At 45.2% G+C, this 21,403-nt stretch overlaps 1 protein-coding gene across 11 annotated transcripts in view; it reads left to right on the forward strand.

Moving 5' to 3' along the window:
* The window catches only part of RERE (arginine-glutamic acid dipeptide repeats), a 410,266-nt gene that overhangs the window by 85,671 nt on the left and 303,192 nt on the right, over window positions 1-21,403 (forward strand). For 3 of the 11 annotated variants that reach the window (XM_061601791.1, XM_061601801.1, XM_061601802.1), the window contains exon 1: window positions 5,899-6,925. The exons of 3 other annotated variants lie outside the window; for them this stretch is intronic. The gene's annotated coding sequence lies outside the window, so the exon portion shown is untranslated. Of the gene's footprint in view, window positions 1-5,898; window positions 6,926-6,974; window positions 7,150-21,403 lie in introns of those variants that run through there. 5 more of the 11 variants (XM_061601793.1, XM_061601800.1, XM_061601803.1 and 2 more) reach the window with 5 other exon arrangements.

The raw sequence follows: 21,403 nt of genomic DNA on the forward strand, positions 1-21,403 counted from the left end.
GCAAACTATTGAATGTTTTTGTGGGCTGGTCTGTGCTTCCGTGATGTGGTGCACTGTGTTTGTCTAATCCAGTGGATTTCAAACATTTTTGCCTTCAAGGACGCCTTTCCACGTTGATACGGCACATCTGCAACAGAACCCCAGACTTAATCTTTGTTTGCAAGAGAATGAGGTGACAGAATTCTGGATAGGTGAAAGGTCCCATATTCAATCCCTGGCATCTCCAGGTGGGGTTGGGAAAGGCTCCTGCCTGGGTCATCACAGAGAGCTGCTGCCAGTCAGTGTTGATAGTGCTGAGCTAGAGAGACTTAGTAGAAGGCAGCTTTCTATGTTTGTAGCGCTTCACATTGCAGATGGAGTGGAGGAGATTACATTCTTGACCGATCCCCATTTGTAAAATACTCCTTGCTCCATAAAATACTCCCGGCAAGTAGAATGCTAGCACATCGGAGAGTTTTCTACTTGCAGGGAGGTTTTTCACAGAGGAATATTAACAGATGTGATCCCTTAATCCTATTTGTAGCCTGAAATAGTACAGTTCACTCTGCCCGTCTCATTCTGCTGCAAGACATGTGTAGACTAAGCCTCAGTTCTTGTGAATTCTTGTGAAAACCTTACTGGGCCTCTGATTTTATTGGTTACCCCGTGTGAACTGTGAGAGTTCACCTTAGAACAGGCTGAATACTTCCCCTCACCTCTATGTTACATGCCGGTGAAGATTGGTGGGTGCAGGCAAGCTGTCTTTCAAGGAAGCTTGTCTGCCATTTACTGACGTTCTTGGTTGAGGGACCTCCCCCCTCCCCCAAATAACCTTGCAAGGAAGCCCAGGTTTGAAAACTACTGAATGAACACATCAAGAATGAGGAGTATTTAAAGTTATAGGTGACTTCTCAGTCTTTAAAGCAAGCGGTGTTTGCTTGTTTAGGTTTTTCTCCCCTCTCAAACACACACATTATCTTATTCAAAAATGCACTCTTGCTCTCTCCCCCCTCTCCTACAAATAGCAGGAGTTAATGACAGTGTGTCAAAGCTTTAACTTTGAATTTCCCCAGCTTTTGTTGGTTTGTGTCACAACCTTAATGTTACTTAAACTAGGTATTCTATTTAATTATAATGCTTATAATAAAGTCAGATGTCAGCTCGCTTGGCTGCATGCTTAGGCCTGTACAAGGCTGAGTGCTTTGCTTGTAACTGCATCCCTTGTCTCCTTTCATTATCTGTTAATGGTACTCAACATGACAGGGTTGTTTTGATAAATGGAGGCTGCACTGAAACACGGCCTGGATTTCTCTCTGTTCTGGATTCGGAGTGGCCTTCACTCCGCATGTTTTAAGGGTATTGCTCTTGAAACATAAGCCCTACAGGCTATTAAATGACCTACAACTTTTGTCTGCCGATGTTCGCTCCTAGCATATATGATTGCATTCTTCTGTAGTGCTCTGAGGAATGTGGATCCCTTTTTTTAGTCGGGTCACCCTCCCTTGCAGCTAGTTTAATTTTAATCTGATTTTAGGTAGAAAACTGTGTAAATTGTGACTCTGGTTTGAGGAGCTGACTTACTTTCATTCATACACGTGTTAGCCATTTTTCACCTTATCACTTTATTTTTAGCCACCAGGCAAAACCCTTCCTTTTACTCTTAATATTTGGGCATAATTTGAAGGGCTTCAGGTACTGGTGGCTTCCTTTAGTGTGGCAGGTTTTGCAAGACCAGCTGTGTTTTTAAGGTTTACTGGAAGTTTGTTAGACTTGGTTTTAATGTTTTTTGTCATTGTCAGTCACTCTGGGTGGCTTTGGTGAGGGAAGCTACTAAGAAGTATTAATCATCGCCATCCTCATCTGAGGGTAGATTGCTAATTCATTTGCCTCACTTGTCTTTTTGGACGCACAAATGGCCAAGCATGTCAGTCCTGAATCTAAAAAACTAATGGGGGAGTCTTGATTCATACCTGAGTGGCGCATGGGGCCAGTTTGGTATAGCAGATAAAAGTGTTGAACTAGGACAGTGCTTTATTGAATTGAAATGTGCGCTCTGTTCCCTATTTAGACATGAAGCTCTCTGGATAACCTTGGACCAGTCATGTGCGATCCCTCAGCGTACCCATCAGAAGTATGTTGTTTATTTTTAAAATCCAGCCTTCCCATTAACATGAATGTTCAAGGCATCTTACAGTTGAATCAGCTTGTTGCAACCAACAATAAAATCCAAAATCAAGAGGGGATTTGTAGATCAAATACTTCATTTAACAGATCTGGGAGATTAACAGCTGGGCAGGCCATCAGAGAGTGAGTGGGCGTCTTTTAGCAGGGCATTCTGGAGTCCAGGTGTGGCCATAGCAGTGTGATTTATGAATTTCATGTTAGCTGTGATACCAATCCTACAAGTTGTGTGTGGGGAGGCCATGTTATTGGCTTGTTGCTTAACCTTCAGAGCTTATTTTTCTTTCTTTTTTCCCTCTTGGGGAGCTGATGCTGGTTTAGGACTATGCGACTTTATATTGCCTAATACGGTTCTTTCTCTGTGCACCCCCCATTTTAGAAAGTGTCTCCAGAACCCCAACATCATTTCAGACATCCTAGCCAGGAGAACAAAAGCAGCCTTGTAATATTGAGGAGTCATGAAGCTGCCATAAGAGATTGCGAGCTTTTTCTGTCAAAAGACTGTCCTAAATATCTCGTCCGAGATATCACAAAGGGGCTGCATTCCCGCTGCTCCTTGATTACTGACTTGACTGCTGCAGGAAAAGGCTCTGTCACTCTCTGAGTCAACTTGAGGGCCCCTCTGCACCCGAAAGAGACCCTATAAACACAGCATTCCTCTTCTGGTTGCTGCGTTTGGTCCAATTTAGTTGTCATTGGAAACAGTCAGTAATAGTTTCAAGCATTACAAGGAAACTAGCGTTAAGAGGGGAGACCCTTACACATTGTTGACAGATGATAGGATTGGTGTTCCTGACCTGAAATAGCTGAGTAGAGCCTCCTTTGTCAAATGCGGTCCCCTTTTATTCAAGAGCCCCTGGGAATTATTCACTGTAGACAAATGGTGAGACCGCAACACACCACCTCCTGGCGTGTTCTTTATTTTTCAAGGTTCTCCTGGAGGTGGGTGAGATGCCCTCTCACCATGTGGCTGTGGCACTGGGATGAATTCAGGACCTCAATATCTCAATGTGGCTTAGGACCTTAATATCTCAAGGACCACCTCTCCCCATTTGAACTGACCAGGACCCTGCATTCGTCATCAGAGCCTCTTCTTTGTGTGCTCCTCCATGGGAGGCTTGGAGGGTAAGCAATATGAGGATGGGCCTTTTCAATGGTGACCTCCCCCTCAGCTGTGGAATACTCTCCTTAGGAAGGCATGCTTGGTGCCTTCTCTGTCCATCTTTAGGAGCCAGATGAAGACCTTCCTCTTCATTCAGACCTTTGGCCCTTGATGTGTGCTGTCCTAATTATTCCTGCTTCTTATTTGATGATAAGTAGTATTGATTGTGTGTGTTTTTATCTATGATTTTTGTTTTAAATTTGTGTATGCTTTAAATCTGTTGTTAAGTACCTAGAGATTGTTTGATATTAGGTGACTAACAAATGAAAATAACAACAACAGCAATTATTATTGGGCTCCCAGGGCTCCTACTGGGAGGAAGGACAGGATATAAATCAAATAAATAAATAATAAATAAATAAACTATTGTTGTACATTCCAAAGTTCAGGGATGGGGGAGCTGTGGTTGCTCAGATGTTGTTGAACTACAACTTGCATCATCCCTGGGCATGCTGGCTGTGGCTGATGGGAGTCCAACAACATCTGGATGGCCACAGATCCCCCATCCCTGCCATATTGGTTTCAGCACTTCTGTCTCTATGGTATGGAGAAAGTGGCTAGATAAAAGTTTTCCCCCTCTCTGTCATAACCCCCGTGAAGCTGAATGGTGGGAGCTTGAGGGCAGACAAAGGAATGGACTTATTTACGGAGCACATAATTCAACCATGGAATTTGCTCTTAAAGGAATTAGTGATGGCCACCAGTTTGGATGGCTTTAAGAGAGGATTAGACAAATTCATGGAAAGGATAAGGGTATCAATGGCTACTAACCCTGACGTCCGTGTTGTGCTTTCACAACCAGAGGCAGTAAATATTTCTGAATACCAGGTGCTGGAAAACCACTGTTGCGCTCAGGTCCTGCTTGCGGGCTTCCCATAGGCAGCTGGTTGGCCACTAAGAAAACAGAATGCTGGACTACATGGGCCACTGGCTTGATCCAGTAGGCTCTTATGATGTTCTTATCCCTCTTGCGCAGCTGTTTGTTTTGGATCCACCCTGTTTTTTCTCATTGTCAAAATGACCACTATACCCTCGTGTGTGTCTGTGGGTTTGTAGAAAAAGTTAAATCTGAGGTTTACTGCAGCAGAAACATATATATAATGCAACTGCAGAAGGCTGTCATTCATATTTGCCTGTTTTCTGCCATATTACACGTACAATATTCTTCTGGAATCGCTGGGAGGCAAGCACTGCATCAAGCAGTGGCTGGAGCGATCTGTCCTTCTTGTGGCTTGCTGTGCGGCAGGCCACACTTGATTAAAAAATTGGAAAGAGTGGCTAAATGCAATGTCGGCTTTTGTAGCTTGACTCTGGGATTGATTTTTTTTGGCTCCAGCCGGTGCAGTTCCATCACTGAGCCTCTTGGTTATGAAGCTTATTTTCAATGAGCACATTCCCCTTGGATGGGCTCCCATTGAGAAGCTAATGTGCGGCGCTGATCTTTCAAGGGAGCAGAGCTTGCAGTACACAGTCGCCTTCTGAGCGTATTGATCACAGGGCAGTCTTTCAGGGTGGCAGGGGTGTTAGACTTCATTATCTGGGTTGGTGGTTTAGGCAGCTGCTTGTCTCCGCTGTAGAATAGATTAAGGCTTCGAGCTTGGACTCAGAGCACAGCAATGCAAAACACAATATTCCAGCTGACAAATAATAAATATGAAACCTGGATACTGAGCACGAGCTTATGTGAATTAACTTCTTCTCTAACCTGTCAGCTGTTTGGGCAGTTGTGTGGGTTTCAGTGGTAGATACCTTGTTGTTGTTTTTGTTAGGCGACCCTATGAATCAGCGACCTCCAAGAGCATCTGTCATGAACCACCCTGTTCAGATCTTGGAAGGTCAGGTCTGTGGCTTCCATGATGGAATCAATCCATGTTTTGTTTGGCCTTCCTCTTTTTCTACTCCCTTCTGTTTTTCCCAGCATTATGGTCTTGTCTAGTGAATCATGTCTTCTCATGTGTCCAAAGTATAACCTCAGTTTCGTCATTTTAGCTTCTAGTGGTAGTTCTGGTTTAATTTGTTCTAACACCCAATTATTTGCAGTATAGGGAATGCATGTATGTTGGTAAAAGCATCTGTAATTTTGGATAGCTGCGAATCCCAAACTATATTATTACTTCATAATTATTGCATTAATGAGTTTGGGCAGGGGTGATCTGAAGGCTTTTTATTCCCGTGTGATACCAAATATTTTGTTTGAAAACAATACTGGCAAGGTGCGCATGAGATGAATCCCCCCCCCAAATCACACGTTAAAAGGGAGCCCGCCTTGGCAGATGGATCTTTATTCTCCTGTGGAAAAAGGGTGGCTGGTGGTGTAGGTGGATTTTAACAAAATGGCTTACTGGTTGAATCAACTGCAACCCAATCCTTCTGGGTAATCATTAATGCCTGCGTGTGCCCATGAATTGGCATCTCCTGCCTTTTCCAACCCCGGCATTATTTGCCCCCCCTCCCTTCTCTCCCCTTTAAATGTTCCTCCACCTCTCAGCTCTTTGATCTGCGTCTCCTCCGGTGCCTGTGTGTGTTTGATCTGCATTTGTGAGAAAGAAGCGAGCGGGGCGTGGGGGGGGGCGAGAGTGGAGGAAGAAGGAGGTTTTGCTTTTGCATTAATATTCCTGGTGGTGCTGCTGCATCTCGGATGTGAGCAAGCGGCAGATCACTCGCGGGGATGCTTTGCCTCTTTAATAACTTGCTTGCAGATGCATTTTCTAGCTGACCACGCTATTAAAGAGCCGCCATCAATCACCCGGCCAGCTTCTCCCTGTTCCAGTTCGGAGGAGGTGTGTGTGTGTGTGGGGAGAGAGAGCAGCAGGCAGGCGCTGTGGGCGAGGAGGTCGAGTGGCCCGTGAGCCCGAGGCATCTTCCTGTGAGTCGGTGGTCCTCGCCGGGCTGCCCTCCTGCCGTTTTGCCCTGGGTTGGCGGCGGCGGCAGCAGCGCCAGGGTGGTGGTGGTGGAGGACTCCGTTCCGGGTTTTCCTTCGCGCCGCCGCTTGCTGGCTTTGGGCGGCTGTGCTGCTCGCTCGCTCTCCCCCTCTCCTGGTGTCTGGGTTGAAAGCAAAAGCGACTGGGTCACACAGAGGCATGTGGAGGTGGCTGCAACCGAGGAGCGGCAGTTAAGCGGGGCTGCTGGTGGATGTGTCGCGGAGGGGCCCGGGGAGGCAGGGAGCTGCTGCTGCTGCCGCCGCCGCGGCTACCTCCAGTCGGATCCTTCTCCGGCCCGGGCAATGCCGCCGCCGCTCCTTCTCTCCTCGCCCGCATCACTGCCTGGCCCAGCAGCGGCGCTGCAGTGAAGCGGGGGCCTCCTTTTGTTCGCCCAGTGCATCTTTCTCTCGTGCGCGCTCCTCTGGTCCCCTTCTTTGCTTTCTCTCTTTCCCCTTCCTCTTCCCCCCTTCCTCCTCCTCCATGGGCATTGCATGTGGGATTGAACGCAGCAGCAGCAGCAACCTCCCCCTCCTCCCCTGCATGCCCTGGAGAAGCAGCGCGAGGTCCGCTGGGGTCAGACTGAAACAGCTGCTGTGATTGCAGGCTGGTTGCCTTGGCCCCTCTCGCCAGGAAGCCGCCTCCTTGTTGTTCTTCCAGAGCGGAAAGTCCAAGGCTGGCTGGGGTGAGTGACTGTGTTGCCTGCGCTGGGGTTTACTTAAAGGGGGGGGGCTGGCTGGCCCATTGGTTTGTACTTTTTGAGGGGTTCCCCCCCAAAGACTTGCTTACATCTTGGATCCTTGTGTGGAGATGGGAGATCACAATCCACAGCTTGAGCTTGGGGTTCGCACCTGCATATGTGGGATTCTCTTCCCCCTGGATTGGCTACAGTGATATTTGCCTTGAAGGGTATGTGTGTGCGTGTTTGAATAAAGTAGCAGGGAGATCAAAATCAAGTTGAGTTTGCTCTTACAGTGTCGCTTAGAGAATAACTTAATAAAAAAACCACACTAAATGCATCACCAGCTGAGTAGGAAAAAAAACACTTGACTCCTTCCACTTAATTTGCAATAGCTTAGAAGAGGTGGGGGAATAATTTCAAGAAAACACAGATATACTTGGTAGGTGGCGTGTTGGCTTTTATTGGCCCAGGGCACCCTTCCAGAACACTTTAAGGTTACAAGCCCCCCCCTTTTTTTTGGCCAGGGTATTTTTATTTCCGTTGTTTTTATATTTTATTCCCTATATTTCTGCCCCCATCCAAGCTTAACTAATGTGCTAAGCAAGGTGGAACTTCAAAAACTTGCTTTGATTAAAAAAAAATGCAAGAGAAGTTTGCCTTGCGGATTTTCTTGTTTATTTTTTGGGTGTGTGTGTGGAGGGGGATCTTTTACTCTACTTGCTGAAGTGAGCAGAAGTGTGTAGTGGAACGCCTTTTATGTGTGTGGGTTTTTTTAATTAGTGCCCAGCTCAGTCTAAAAGGGGCTCTTTTCTATAATATTTACTCAACTCTTGGTTGACGTGACAGGGGGACCTGCTCAACCACTTTTTGTTTCCCCGAGACAGAAACCAGCTCTGTTTTTGTTCTTACGTTTGAGATTTGGTTTCCAGTTTCTCTAGAGGCCATGTGGCCTTGCCTTGCATGAGGTGTTGTGTGTTATGTGTGATTGGATGGCCTCCTTTCAGCCATATAGGGTTTTTATTATTTATTTATTTAAGCTTATATACCGCCCGACTAGCAACAGCTCTCTGGGCGGTGAACATTAAAAAATACAATAAAAATAACACAAAACTGTACACAAAACTGTACAGTCTAAAATCAAAATATAATAATTTAGAATTAACAGGAATTAAAATGCCTCAGAGAAGAGAAAGGTTTTAACCTGGCGCCGAAAAGATGATAGTGTCGGCGCCAGGCGCACCTCCTCGAGGAGACCATTCCATAGTTCGGGGGCCACCACTGAGAAGGCCCTAGATCTTGTCACCACTCTCCGGGCTTCCCTATGAGTCGGAACCCGGAGAAGGGCCTTCGTAGTAGACGGTAGTGTACGGGCCGGTTCATATCGGGAGAGGCGTTCCGACAGATATCGTGGTCCCGCGCCGTATAAGGCTTTATAGGTAAGTACCAACACTTTGAATCTGGCCCGGAAGCATATTGGAAGCCAGTGCAAACGGGCTAGCACAGGTGTTATATGCTCAGACTGCTTAGTTCTTGTTAGCAGTCTGGCCGCTGCATTTTGCACTAGCTGTAGCTTCTGAATCGTCTTCAAAGGTAGCCCTACGTAAAGCGCATTGCAGTAGTCCAGACGCGAGGTTACCATAGCATGTACCACTGATGAGAGGTCCTCCTTACTCAGATAGGGACGTAGCTGGGCTACCAACCGAAGTTGGTAGAACGCATTCCGGGCCACCGAGGCTACATGAGCCTCAAGTGTGAGGGAAGAGTCTAAGATGACTCCCAAACTACGCACCTGTTCCTTTAGGGGGAGTGTAACCCCATCCAGGACAGGGTATATATCCACCATCCGATCAGAGAAACCATCCACCAACAGCATCTCAGTCTTGTCAGGATTGAGTCTCAGTTTGTCAGTTTTAATGATAGATGAACCCAAATGGCAGTTGACAGGGGCCTCCATCCACTTGCAACTGGGCCCATGCAGAGAAAGGCAGCTTGGAGATTGTAGTTGTGAAGTCTAATTTATATTTTTGTTATTCATAATGTTTTTTTTAAATTGTGGACAGACAATAGTTAGAGATACTGTATTTTCTAGTGGTGTTTTTCTGGAGAAAAGTTAATTTAAGCAGGATTTAAAGTCTTAGAAGACTGAGGGTACATAATTGCAGCGTAAGGGCATTGATCTCTGGGCAATTAGTTCAAGGCTTGCAACCAGCTCTGCAATTTTGGGGGTGGGGGTGAGTTGTTCTTTAAAGGCAGCCCATGCTTTTCACTGCACAGATAGCATTTTTTTCTAGAAACAAGTTCCTTAACAGCAATTTGAAAACGTTGAGACTTTCATTTGGATCCACCTCTCCCCCCCCCCCCCCGGTGTAATTTAGGAGTCTGCTGTTTGATAAGAAATCTCTGGGACCTCTGTGTGTGTGTATGTGTGTGTGAGAGAGAGTGTTTTTTGAATCCAGGATTCCTCAGTGCTGATTGTTACTCGACTTGGGCAGGCTCTTTGCACTTGGTGGACAGTTCTTCAAATGTTATTTGATCTGGCTGCAGGACAGAATTGACTGAGATTACACTGTGGGGTTTTCTCCCTCTTTTCTCTCTCTTCCTCTCCCCCCTCCCTCCCTGTGGCTGCAGAAAGTTGATGCATCAGCGTGTGCTGTTTAGTGGCATATTTTTAAAGTCCTCAATTGATGTTTGTGCATTCCCTTTTTTTAAGCAGGATTCCTGAGAGGGAGGTCGTTCAGAATTTGCCTTGTTCTGTGGTTTGCATTTATGAATTGAGGCGAGGGCTGACGTAATCTCTCCCTCTTGCCACTTCCTTTGTGTGCTTTCTCCTAGTTTATAGTGTGGGGCTTCTCTCTCTCTCTCTCTCTCTCTCTCTCTCTCTCTCCCCCCCCTCCCTCCCCCTCCCTCCCCCCCCTCCTCCTCCTCCCCTCCCTCCAAACACAGGCAGTTGTTTGCCCACATGCTTCCATAGCCCCTTCAATTGACTGTTGCATTTGTGTAACCAGTCCACTTGTTCTTTAAATTTGTACATCATTTTTTGACGAAATGCTGGTATGGTTCTTGTCAGAAAGGTTCAGCACATTGCTTGTATGTGATGTGGGTTAGCATTTTATTTTAATTAATCTAACATTGTGTACAGCTGTTATGTCAGAATGGATTGGCTTCTTTTTGGCACCATACACTGGAGATGGCCTGGAATTGCTCTGTGTAGTTTCCTCTCCCCCCCCCTTTTTAAATTTATGTGATGGGGACTAGACAGGCTTTTGTTTCTTACTGTTGTAACTAATGGCTCACTTTGTCATTAAAAAAAACTGTTTTGGTTTGATAGAGAGAAGGTGAGGGGAAGGGCCGTAGCTCACCAGCAGAACAGAGGGTCCCAGGTCCAATCCCCCGGCATCTCCAGCTAGGCCTGGGAGAGAACCTAGTTTGGAACCCTGGAAAGCCACTGCCTGTCAGTGCAGACAATACTGACCCAGATGGACCAATCATCTGATTTAGGTATAGGGCAGCTTCCTGTGTTCCTGTGTGTGAGAGGACAGGAAATAGACCTACCCCATTTCCCCCCCCCAAACATGCTTGCATAATTGTGTTCAGTGGTGTATGGCTATGTGGCCAATGCCATAGATAGCCAGGGCAATAGCCAATGGTGTGAGGTTCAGAGAAGCAGGTCTCCTGTTGGCACATGTCATACATGGACAGCTGTCAGAGCTCCAAGAGGGACAACCACCCAGGGCATGTCAGGATATTTTTTTAATGTAAGGGTATCTGGATCTGTGAATTTAACTTATGGGAAATCAAAATGGTGGCTCGCAGCTACTTGACATACTACTGTGAGCCTACCAGGACACACCAATACTTGGGGGACGGGGCGGCATTTGATATAGGGATCCACCAGAGGGCACTTGGGTTTTTGATTCCTCAAAACTGGAGTCAGCCCTGAAGAGAAGCCTTCAACTGGAAGGATTGCAGCAAGCTAAGTCAGTGCCCCCTAACCTTAACTGGTGTGAACTACCAAATATCTGTTAGCACATGGATTTGTATTGAGAACAATGTTGAACCCAAGGAAACCAGGGTGATATAGTGGATCAGAGTTTGCTTGTGGAAGGCTTGGGTGCAAATTGCTTCTGTGCAATGAAGCCCCACCAGGCTGTCATTACAAAAACATAGTGATTGCCTTGTTGGATCGGGTCCATTTCCTACTGCACGTATTCCCCAGCCAAATGGATCTGGGAAGCTTCTAGGAAAGGCCCAGTGGAGGTAGTTCATCTCTGTATCGACTGCTACCTCTGAATATAGCAGCTTTGCTTAGCCACATAGTGAAAAACCACTGATTGCCTATTATCTGAAGATATCGGGGGAAGAAAATATGGACTCATGTCAATTTATGCCTTATCCTAGTTTTTGGAAGTATTATCAATAAAACAAATAGTAGCACATCTGTGACCTTGTGAAGAACCTAGTAAAGACATACCAGGGTGAATCTACGCATCATAAACTGATTTGGGAGTAATGCTAGCTTGACACTTGGGATGTAGACGTGATGGTGTCTTTCTGCTTTTAAATGCTGTTTCTTATGGGCCTTTTATTGTGAAACTTCTTAAAAGGATGGGAATGCAGCAAATCAGCAAGACTGAGTGAGTGTGTGTTAGTTAAAATAATTGAGTCTTGCCTAAGACCTCCCATTAGAAGGGCTGATTAATTCCATACCTGCTTACCTTCAGCAATGCTGCAGCATCCGGCTCTGCTTCCAGGCCATTCACTCAGGGTCAAGACTGAAATGTTCTAATGTTCCTCTCCCATATGTTGCTGGCTCAGCAACCTGTTGTGTCTCTCCCTCTCATATTCACATGTTCAAACCTAAAATCAAATGATGTTGCTTTTTCTGGAAGCACCCAGCGCAGCAGTGTGATTAGGGTGTACGTGTTTTGAAAGGGATTGTTGGAGTGGGTGAGCAGTCGGTCAAAGCCACAAGACGCAACGTGCGTGAAATTTGTTTGTACGTACAGCTAATAGGGTGCCTTGACTGGAGACCTGATTAATCGGTAGCAAGCAGGATGGTAGGGGAGGTGATGCAGGTGAATGGTACGGTAGGGCAGTTCTTCAGAGAAATATTGAACAGCTTGGGGAAAAAATTCTCACTGTCCATGACGGGAATGGCTGTAGCTCTGTGGTGGAGCACCTCCTTTGCGTGCAGAAGGTCATTGGTTCAGCTCCCAATGGCATCATCTCCAGGTAGGGCTGGGAAAGTTTCCCTGCCTGAAAGCCTGGAGAGCTGCAGCCAGTCAGCACAGACTGTACTGAGCTAGATGGACCAATGGTCTGACTCGGTATAGGGCGGCTTTAGTCTGTTCCCACGAGGAGCAGAAAGTTTGGTCCCTCCTTTCCTCCCCCCCCCCCGCTTGCTGTAGAAAATGTGATTTGTGTCCATGTGGGGAATGGAGTAGTTTGAGATGCAGGGAGGAGAGTCTGATTAAAACATGACTGCTTGGGCCGCTCTCCTGTAAGGCTGCTTCTGTGGCAGCTGCCCATCAGTTGCAGCTTCAGCGCAGCTGCATTGGATGGCGCGGCCCAGGGCAGGCGTCACCTTGCTGTGTTGACATGAACAGAAAGTGCCAGATGACGGCCTTGCAGATTTACTGTGGCTTGTGGATGGATGCAGCTGCTGTTCATGTAAGAAGAAGCTTAGCAGGTCAGACTGACTTGTCCACTTACTCAGACTGGCAGCGCCTTTCCAGGGTCTCAGGCGGGGGTCTTTCCATCCATCCATCAGCTGCTCCTTCACCCTTTTTGCTGGAGGTGCCCGGAATTGAACCTGGAACCTTCTGCACCCGAGGCATGTTCTCTGCCACTGAGCTAAATTCTGGTTGGGCCCTTTTCCCCACCTTTCCCCCCCATGCCCTTTCCTGCCTATGCGTGGCTTATGCTGTTGTGCACGTTAGACAGGGGGGCAATGTTTTGACTCCTTGATTATGAAAACATTGAAAAACAATACGGCACAATGAAGCGTGAAGAAGGGAGAGTTCAGCAATTTCCAGGGCCATCGAAAGCATGCAGCTGATCAGCCATGCACTTGCTGGTAAAATGGAAGCTTGCGGTCTGCTGTCTGTACACCCGTTTCCCCCCTGAATGCAGAAAATAAGTACTGCATGTTTGACAAGCAGACTTCAAGTGAAATGCCTCCTGAGGGTGCCTTCTGCCTTGTTGACAGGTGTCTTCACTCTCTCCCTATCAGGTTATTTAGCGATAATGTAAAAATACCATCTAATAATAGTGTCGTCCTCAGGCCATATCCTGGTTGCGAACCCTGTCAAGAATTTAAAGCAGAGCCCCATGCATGGCAGACCGTCTGATGCAATGCCTGGGCAGACGGTTATCTTTGCAACTATGAAAATGAGCCAGGGGATAATTTGTGATATGCACATTTAGTAATCATGCTGCAAAGATGGCTGTCGAGCCTGTACAGTCACTTTCACACCTGGCTTTTGTGGTGCAAGCTGTCAAGGCTCAGGTTCTGAAAGAGTGGGAAGATGAGTGTTAGCTGGGGGGGGGATAAACGTTTAGAAGTGATTTAAAGGCAAGAACCTTTAACTCCTTGGTTGAAATTTCAGTTCAGGTATAATACCTCTGTGGGGAGGCTGAAGAGGTAGAGGCAAGCCACTACCTCTGTCCCAGGCCCCTAATTTGTTATCTGCACACAGTGGAGGCTTACCTTGCAGGACCCTTTGTTGTAAGGATCACTGAGAAATGTATGTGAAATGCTTTGACCATATTACAAATGTGCTATATTACCACAGCTTGCCAGTTTGAGGTCAGCTTTGTGAAGATGTGCTCCTTTCCCCTTCCTGACATTAACTTGGCTTCAGGTTATGTGTACCAATGCAAGCAAGGTTCCCTGATAAACCATGGTTTGCAAACTGACTTCAAAGCAGGGTTTCAGTCTCTGGTTTATGAGACAAGGGTGGTGTGTGTGTACATGTTTCACGAGGCTGACTCCCACGGTGCAAACCATGGCTTCAGCAATATGTCTCTATTAATCTTTTTTAACCAAATAAGAACACCGGAAAAGACAGTTGGGTTCTGGAAACCATGGTTTGCTAGATTGGTCTCAGTGAGAATTCTCAGTTTACTAAGAGAACAAGCTAGAAATGAGTTGAAAGAGCTTTACAAAGCAAGTATCGGCTTTTTAAAATTCTGTTCCCAAGAGTCACATATTTGCATTTTACAAACATTTCCTTGCAGATGAGATGATAAGTGTGTTTTTCCCCCTCAGAGAATTTTGATTTTGACCTTGTGATGGTACTGCAGGAACTAATAGTGTCAGGAAAAGGTGTGAAAAGCTGCTACAAATCTATTTTTCTTTTGCCCTTGCCTCTGTTCCTTTGCTGCAACATCATGTTTGGGTTTCTGTTTGTTTCTATTATTACGGACAACATTTCATCTGACAGCAGGGAGAGAATCTTTTCTCTTCCCACCATTTGCAAAAGTATGGGGGAAATGAGAGCTGTAAATTCTACATTAGCAGCATGACTGCACACTTCCTCGAGGGGGAAGTAAGAGTGCAAATTTTCCTAGGAATGATTCATTGTGATTAGCTTCTTCTGTGAAAATGGCTATAATTTAGGTGCAACAACCTAAGGTTCTGTGCCAGACTTGCGGCGCTGCAGTCTCAATTCCTAGAAGTTAGGTGTTGCTGCTGTGCCCCTTCCCCCCCCCCCACAACAGTCTAGACATGCTCTACTGCTGAAGGTGGATATGAAAGGCCTCAAAGTTTTGCTTAAGGTTGAACACCTGCAAGGATGGCCATCTGTACTACGAAGCATTTCAGGTGGTGGTCTTGTCTTCAGTACATTGCAGGAGATTGACACAATCCTGAGAAGGGCAGGCATCCCTAGGCTCCGTTTGAAACAGGAAGGACTGATATGTACTGAATTACCCATGGTTAGTGCCCTGTCCATTTGTCACATATACTGTGGTGCTTCCCTATCTCTCAGTGTCACAGAATTGGCTGCTTTTCAAATTGTCCCAGTTTCTGGGATGTGAGCAGTGTCCATGGACTGGATGGGCCAAGGGTAGAGAGGCTGAATCGCCTCTTTAGGAGCTGAATGCCCCTTTCTTGCCTAGTAACCCAAGCACGGAACAGGATGTGGGAAGCCTCCATAGGCTGTTGCTGTGGTGGGTTAGGAAACAAATAACTCTTTCCGTAAGGACTCCTGCTGCCTAAACAAGGTGCATTAGGCCTTGTATGCAGCATGGGTTCCTCACCCACTCACCCCTTTCCCCCCTGTATACTAAGGGAGATTTTGTAACACTAGTTGGGTGATCCGATTTGGGATTCTGGGGTATTGTACACATTGGTGAAGTGGTGAGCTGGAGAACATAAAGGGTGCTGTATATCCCACCTCCTCCTGTTCCTTCTAGGTTATTAGGGCTTCCATGCTGAATTTGAGCCCACTTACCTTAGTTCACTTTTGCAAGAGCTGGTGGCTTGGGTTTCCTTCTCGAGAACTGATCACTTAACCTGGATTCAGTTACTCTTTAACAACCTTTAACTGTCCCAGTCAAAGGCAGTACAAGAACTGATACAAAGGGATGTGTTCCCTTCCCCCCACCCCTACCCCTCAGTGCGTGCTTGTGGATGAAGTGGAGTTTGTAATGTAAATAAGGAGAAGCCCGGCTGGGTCCAGCTATCAAGAGGAGCATCTTGTTTCTGTTATTGGCCAGTCAAATACCTTCAGGGCATGAAAGCAACAGTCTTCACCTTTTTGTTATCTGCACAACCTGGTTACCTTCTGAACATGGACTTTCTGTAGCCATTGATAAGCCAATTCTCTCCTGAGTTTTAAGTGCTTGTTAAAAGGCATCCATCTGTGCCTATGAATTCCAGTTAATCTGTATTTGTGACGCCTATCGGCTGCAGACAATGTGGCCCAATAGTCAGGGAGTTGTGGTCCCACAACTCCTGGAGGGCCATAGGTTCCCCATTCTTGGTCCACTGCCATTCTTAAATAATGTGTATTTGCCTTGAGTTGAGCCTGCTGGTATGTATTTTCCTTTGATCCTGATGTAGTGGGCCACTTTTACAGCATTTCTAATTCAATTTTTCTTTTCTGGCAAATGCAGCAGAAAAGATTTTTTTTCCTCCTCAACCTCTTGTTGGATGTGAGGACTCCTGATTTTGGTTTACCCACCGAGGGATGATTTCTGTGATTGCTCCTTTTTTTTTTTTGTCTCCAGCAAGCGATGGGCTTGAATGCCCACAGCAGGTGGTTATGTTACAAGGCAGTATCAAGGCAGTAATGAAGGAAATGATTAAGGGAGAATATAGGAGTCTGTGAACCTTGAGTAGTGGAAGGAAAATCCCTCTTCTGAAATCTGGCAGTGCAATCCCTAGAGAACTTGCTTTTATAAGCAGTCTAAACATGCTACATTTTGCTAACTTTTGTCTTCAGAATAAAACCCAACAAAGGAGCCAAAACAAAACTCTCTTTTCTTCTTCCCACCCTTTTTTTGGGTAGAAATGAAGCAACTCCTTTGAGACTAACATTTGGAGTGTTTCTCTCCCCCCCTTTCTATTTTTTCCACTCCTCTCCCAAATACTCAATTCCTCTGATTGATGGGACCACCTTAGATAGTCCTTGTGTGTACATTTTGAGTCAGTGAGCAGGACACTAAAACTGTGAGCTTAGTATTAGGATGTATTGAATTTGCTTGCCACTACCTTGCTTGTTAAAAAAGAAAAGAGAAGAAACTAATGCAGGGGAGCTATGAGCAAGACAAGGTTATTGGATCACTTGAAGACTGATCACCTTTGCATGGTGTAATAAAGTAATTATGACTACTGTATGAAAATTGGCGGCAGTCTGTTTCAATTCATTATGGCTTGTCTGCCTCTTCCTTTAAAAAAAGAAAAGTTTGCCTCTTTTTAAATTTATTTTTAAACATTATTTGAGTATGTTTTGCATATTAAAAGCAGTCTCTTCCAGCAGCACAGTTTAAAAAACATTTGTGTAAAGTAAAAACAAGAACTGTTCCCGAACTATGGAACAGTCTCCCCGAGGAAGTACGCCTGGCGCCGACTCTGCTCTCCTTCCAGCGCCAGGTCAAAACCTTCCTATTCTCTGAAGCATTTTAAGTTACACTGATTTACTTTTTAAAATGTTTATTGTATTGGATTGATGATTGTATTTTAGTATTATTTTGTTATTCATTGTATTTTTATGCTATTTTATGTTCACCGCCCAGAGAGCTATTGCTAGTCGGGCGGTATATAAATTTAATAAATAAAAATAAAAATAAATAAATAAAAGAGAGCCAGCTAAATAAATCCACCTTTTGCAGCCTTGTTTGTCTTCCCCTGTGTGTACCACTTGTGGCAAAAGAACCAAATACAGGAACTCTTGTTCAACGCCAAAGGCCAACATGATTTGTGAATAAATAGAATGCAGCATTCAAAAGAACGTTCGCTCTTATACTTCGCAAAAGCTTTCTTGCCTGGTCACCTAGAGATCATGGTTTTACTTGTCACAAACAACCAGGCAAGTGGTTTATTTATAAGTCTCTCATTTTGTCCATTTATAAATGTTTCTCTTTGGACTTGCCATTTTCTTTCTTTTCCTTTTTACATTCTGTATTAAAACAAAGTAGAACATCATCATCAATTAGATTTGGTAGTTGCTTGTTACTCGAAGGTCTCCAAGCGACTTACAGGCGACTCAAGACTACAGTAGCAATCGCTTGTTATCACCAACATCCATTGAGTGGCCTTTATGAAACTGGATACTTGCAAGGTAACACTGACATAAATGATAATGGCAGAAAGCCTAAGTGTTTTGGAGTGTGTGTGTGTATCTCCACCTAGAGAAAACTTTTCTTTTCTCTAGAGAGTGAAATCCCATCAGCTGTTGTGAGTTCAGCTTTTACCATTTCTGCCTGGATAGCGTTTTCCATTACCGTGCAATGCAGAGCACCAAACTTACACTGTTCTCCGAGATGCTGCTTGCTATAGAAATGCGATGTCAAAAAGGAACACCCCTTTAAAATATGTAAGCTATAAATAGTACAATTGCTTGTGCAGCTGTGAATGTTTTGAATGTAGTTGGGGTCAGAGTCTGCTGGTGGATTGCTAATAATAATAATAATAATAATAATAATAAACAATTCATTGACTGGTAAAACATGTAATGCTCTGGAACATTTGGTCCTTCAAAAGCTGTTCTAACTAATGCACCCTTACCGATACACATGAAAAAATGCTTTAGTGCTTTTGTCAAGCACAAATTTATTTATTTATTTATTTATTCGACTTATTAGTCGCTTATCTGGCTGAATTGTCAGCCACTCTAAGCGACGTACAAAGCAGAACATGCAAACATCAAAACATTAAGAGACTAACAATAAAAACTAACAATAACGGAAAAGCTAAAAAAACAGGAACAGCAAACCAAAAACATTCATCTTCCTGGTAAAGGACAGTCCCCAAACAAATGTCACTAAGAGCAGGGGTGGGGGGAAAGGCAGGTGGAAATGCTTGCCCCTTGATGGTAGAAATAGAAAGGGGTGAGCTTTAGCAACACTTGGTATCTCCTGCAAATCATCATTCTGGATTTGTTGGAGAGCCTTTGTTTACATTGTACTAGGCCAGTGAAGAATCAGCATTTTTGAGTGATTGCGTCTTGTTTTTCAGTAGGCGCAAATGGGGAGAGCATGAGTGGATTTATCTGTGTTAATAGCATACATATTTAACAGCAGGCGTTATTTATATTATGGTTCCAGCTTTTGTGTCTGATTTTATTTATTTATTATTACATTTATATCCCACCTGTCCTCCAAGAAGCTCAAGGTAGCATACAGTTTTCCCCCTTCTGATTTGAACTTCACAAAAACCCTGCAAGGTTGGTTAGGCCAAGAGACAGTGACTGGCTCAAGGTCACCCAGTGAGCTTCATAGCAGAGTAGGGATTTGAACCCTGGTCTCTTAGGTCCCAGTCCAACACTGTAACCACTACACCACACTGGCTCTCTTTTTTTGTAACTTGAACCTGGCAGATAAATTAAACACATCTATTACATGTCTTCTGGGCAAATGAATATAGGAAAGGCATACTGGGTAAAGCTGTTGGTCCATTTATTCCAATGTCTGTTCTAAGTGGCAGTGAAACTCTAGGGCAGGGGTGGGGAACTTTTTTGGTCTAGTGGTCAGATCTTTTATCTTGCTTCTACCACATGGGTCAACTTTGACAAGTGGGTAGGGTTACCCACCTGTCAATCATCTGGTGTCATGATGGCAAAGCAGCACCCAGCAGGATTGAACTCTCCGTACTCTAGCTGATGAGCAGAGGGTTCAGTCCTAGTCTCTGCAGGGGTCTGCTTCACTTGCACCTAGCAGGATTGAACCCCTTCCCCCTGCCCATCTGCACACATTGCCCAATTTTGCAGAAATGGCCTTGGGACAAAATTGGTCCCCCTGTGGGCTGGAGGCTCCTCATGCATGCCCTAGGGTCTGAGGCAGAAAAGAGTCCTTCCAACTGGAGATGGCCAGGATCAACCCCCTGCACAATGCCGTGCAAGCCCTCCCCATAAGAGCAGCAGATTAATCTTTCTGAGAATCATAACATGCTACATTTGATTGTAGTATGCATGATAAAAGGCTTAATGTTGGTCATAAATACGGCAATGGTTAATCGACTGCTGAAGTATAGAAGATGAAGTATAAGCTGTGAGAATTTATACTATGTTGGTAATACTGGACATAGTTTTGACCTGGCACTATCAGCACGTATGCTGGAGAAATGCAACTCTTTCATTGTTTTGGTAGAAAATGCAGTGTCTCTTTGTTTGGTGGGCATTTCATTTTACTGTCAAACAGCCATGATAAGCTGCTTTAGTCCAGATTTTATATAGGCATCAAGCTTGTGGATCACTTGAAGGTTTTGGTTTCCACTTCTTAAAGCCCCTAGAGCTCAAATAGCCAGGACTCTTTTGCTTGGATCAGGGATGACCAACATTTTGTGTTTGTGGGCAGCAGAAAGGGGAATGGGAGACAACGTCATGCAACAGGTATAAGGTTGGAACTTGTATTTTTCCTCTTAAACTAGGGCTGAGGAACCCCCTGGTCCTCCAGATACTGTTGGTCAGGGCAGATGGGAGTCCAGCAATGTTTGGAGGGCCGCAGCCTCCTGTTCCCAGTCTTAAAGTGACCCCTTCCCATGTAGTCAGGTTCCATAATCAAGGTAACACTCTTGTCTTGTATGGGTTTCACACTGTTTGAACTCATGCCTGCAGCCATTGCATGTACATGTCATGTACAAATTCCAAGAGTTAAAAGTGTAGCATAATTCCCTCCCTTTGGAATTCCCTTCCATTAAGTAATACACAGGTGCCATCTCTGTTGTCTTTTCGGTGCCTGCTGAAGACCTTCCTCTTCCAACCAGCCTTTAAACAGAGACCTTATTCCAGCCTTTCCCAAATAGTGGGCCACCAGATGTTTTTGGACCACAATGCCCATCTTTCCTAACTATTGGCAATGCTGGCTGAGGCTGATGGGAGTTGTGGTCCAACAACATCTGGCGGCCCACTAGTTGGGAAAGGCTGCCTTATTCCAATCTGCGCCTGTCCTGTCCTCACCGGACTCCTAAGAAGTATCCAGGGTCAGTCCAAAGTCAGAGTCCGCAATAACAACAACAAAGGGGTCAGGCAAGAATCAAGGTCAGAGCAGTCCAAGGTTGAGATCCAAGCAGTCTGTGGGCAGAACAGGTCAAGGGCAAGGCAGGTCTGGAGTCCACAGGAGATTAGTAGACAGGGGCAGATGTCAGAGGCTGAACTTGCCCTGGGTGCAGACGGCTCTTCACCGCAGGACACTGGCTCCACATCCCCAGATGGAGCCTGACCCGGGGCTGGGTCCAGGATCGGAGGCTGCTTCAGATGCAGGGCTGTGGAGTCAGTACGCAAACCTTCGACTCCGACTCCTCTATTTTTCTCCTCTCCGACTCCTTCATAATTGGCAAATGTATATTGATTTATGTTAAAATATTAATATTAAAATATTAATTTTATTTTGAAGCCAGAGTCGGTACATTTCTACCGACTCAGACTCAAAATTGCTTCCGACTCCGACTCCACCCAAAATTGCTTCCGACTCGGACTCATGACTCTGACTCCACAGCCCTGCTCAGATGAGGACTCCCCCAGCTGGGAGCTGACAGCATCTGCTTTGGAATTGTTTTCAGATGTCTTATCGTTTGTATTTACTGCCCTGACCTCCTATGGGAGGAAGGGTGGAATATATATTTAATAATTGATCATCGTTGTAGTAATAATAATAATTTACTTCATAGAATGTATAAATCATTTTTCACTAGAGGCCACAAAGTGGTATACAATAGGATAATCAATAGACCAAGGTAAATTAAAATCGGCTCCATACATTACAATACAATGTTATAGTATAAAATAATATAGTACAAAACAGCCTAGCTCTAAGACA

The sequence above is a fragment of the Rhineura floridana genome, chromosome 18 (assembly GCF_030035675.1).
Source record: "Rhineura floridana isolate rRhiFlo1 chromosome 18, rRhiFlo1.hap2, whole genome shotgun sequence".
NCBI classification, from domain to species: domain Eukaryota; kingdom Metazoa; phylum Chordata; class Lepidosauria; order Squamata; family Rhineuridae; genus Rhineura; species Rhineura floridana.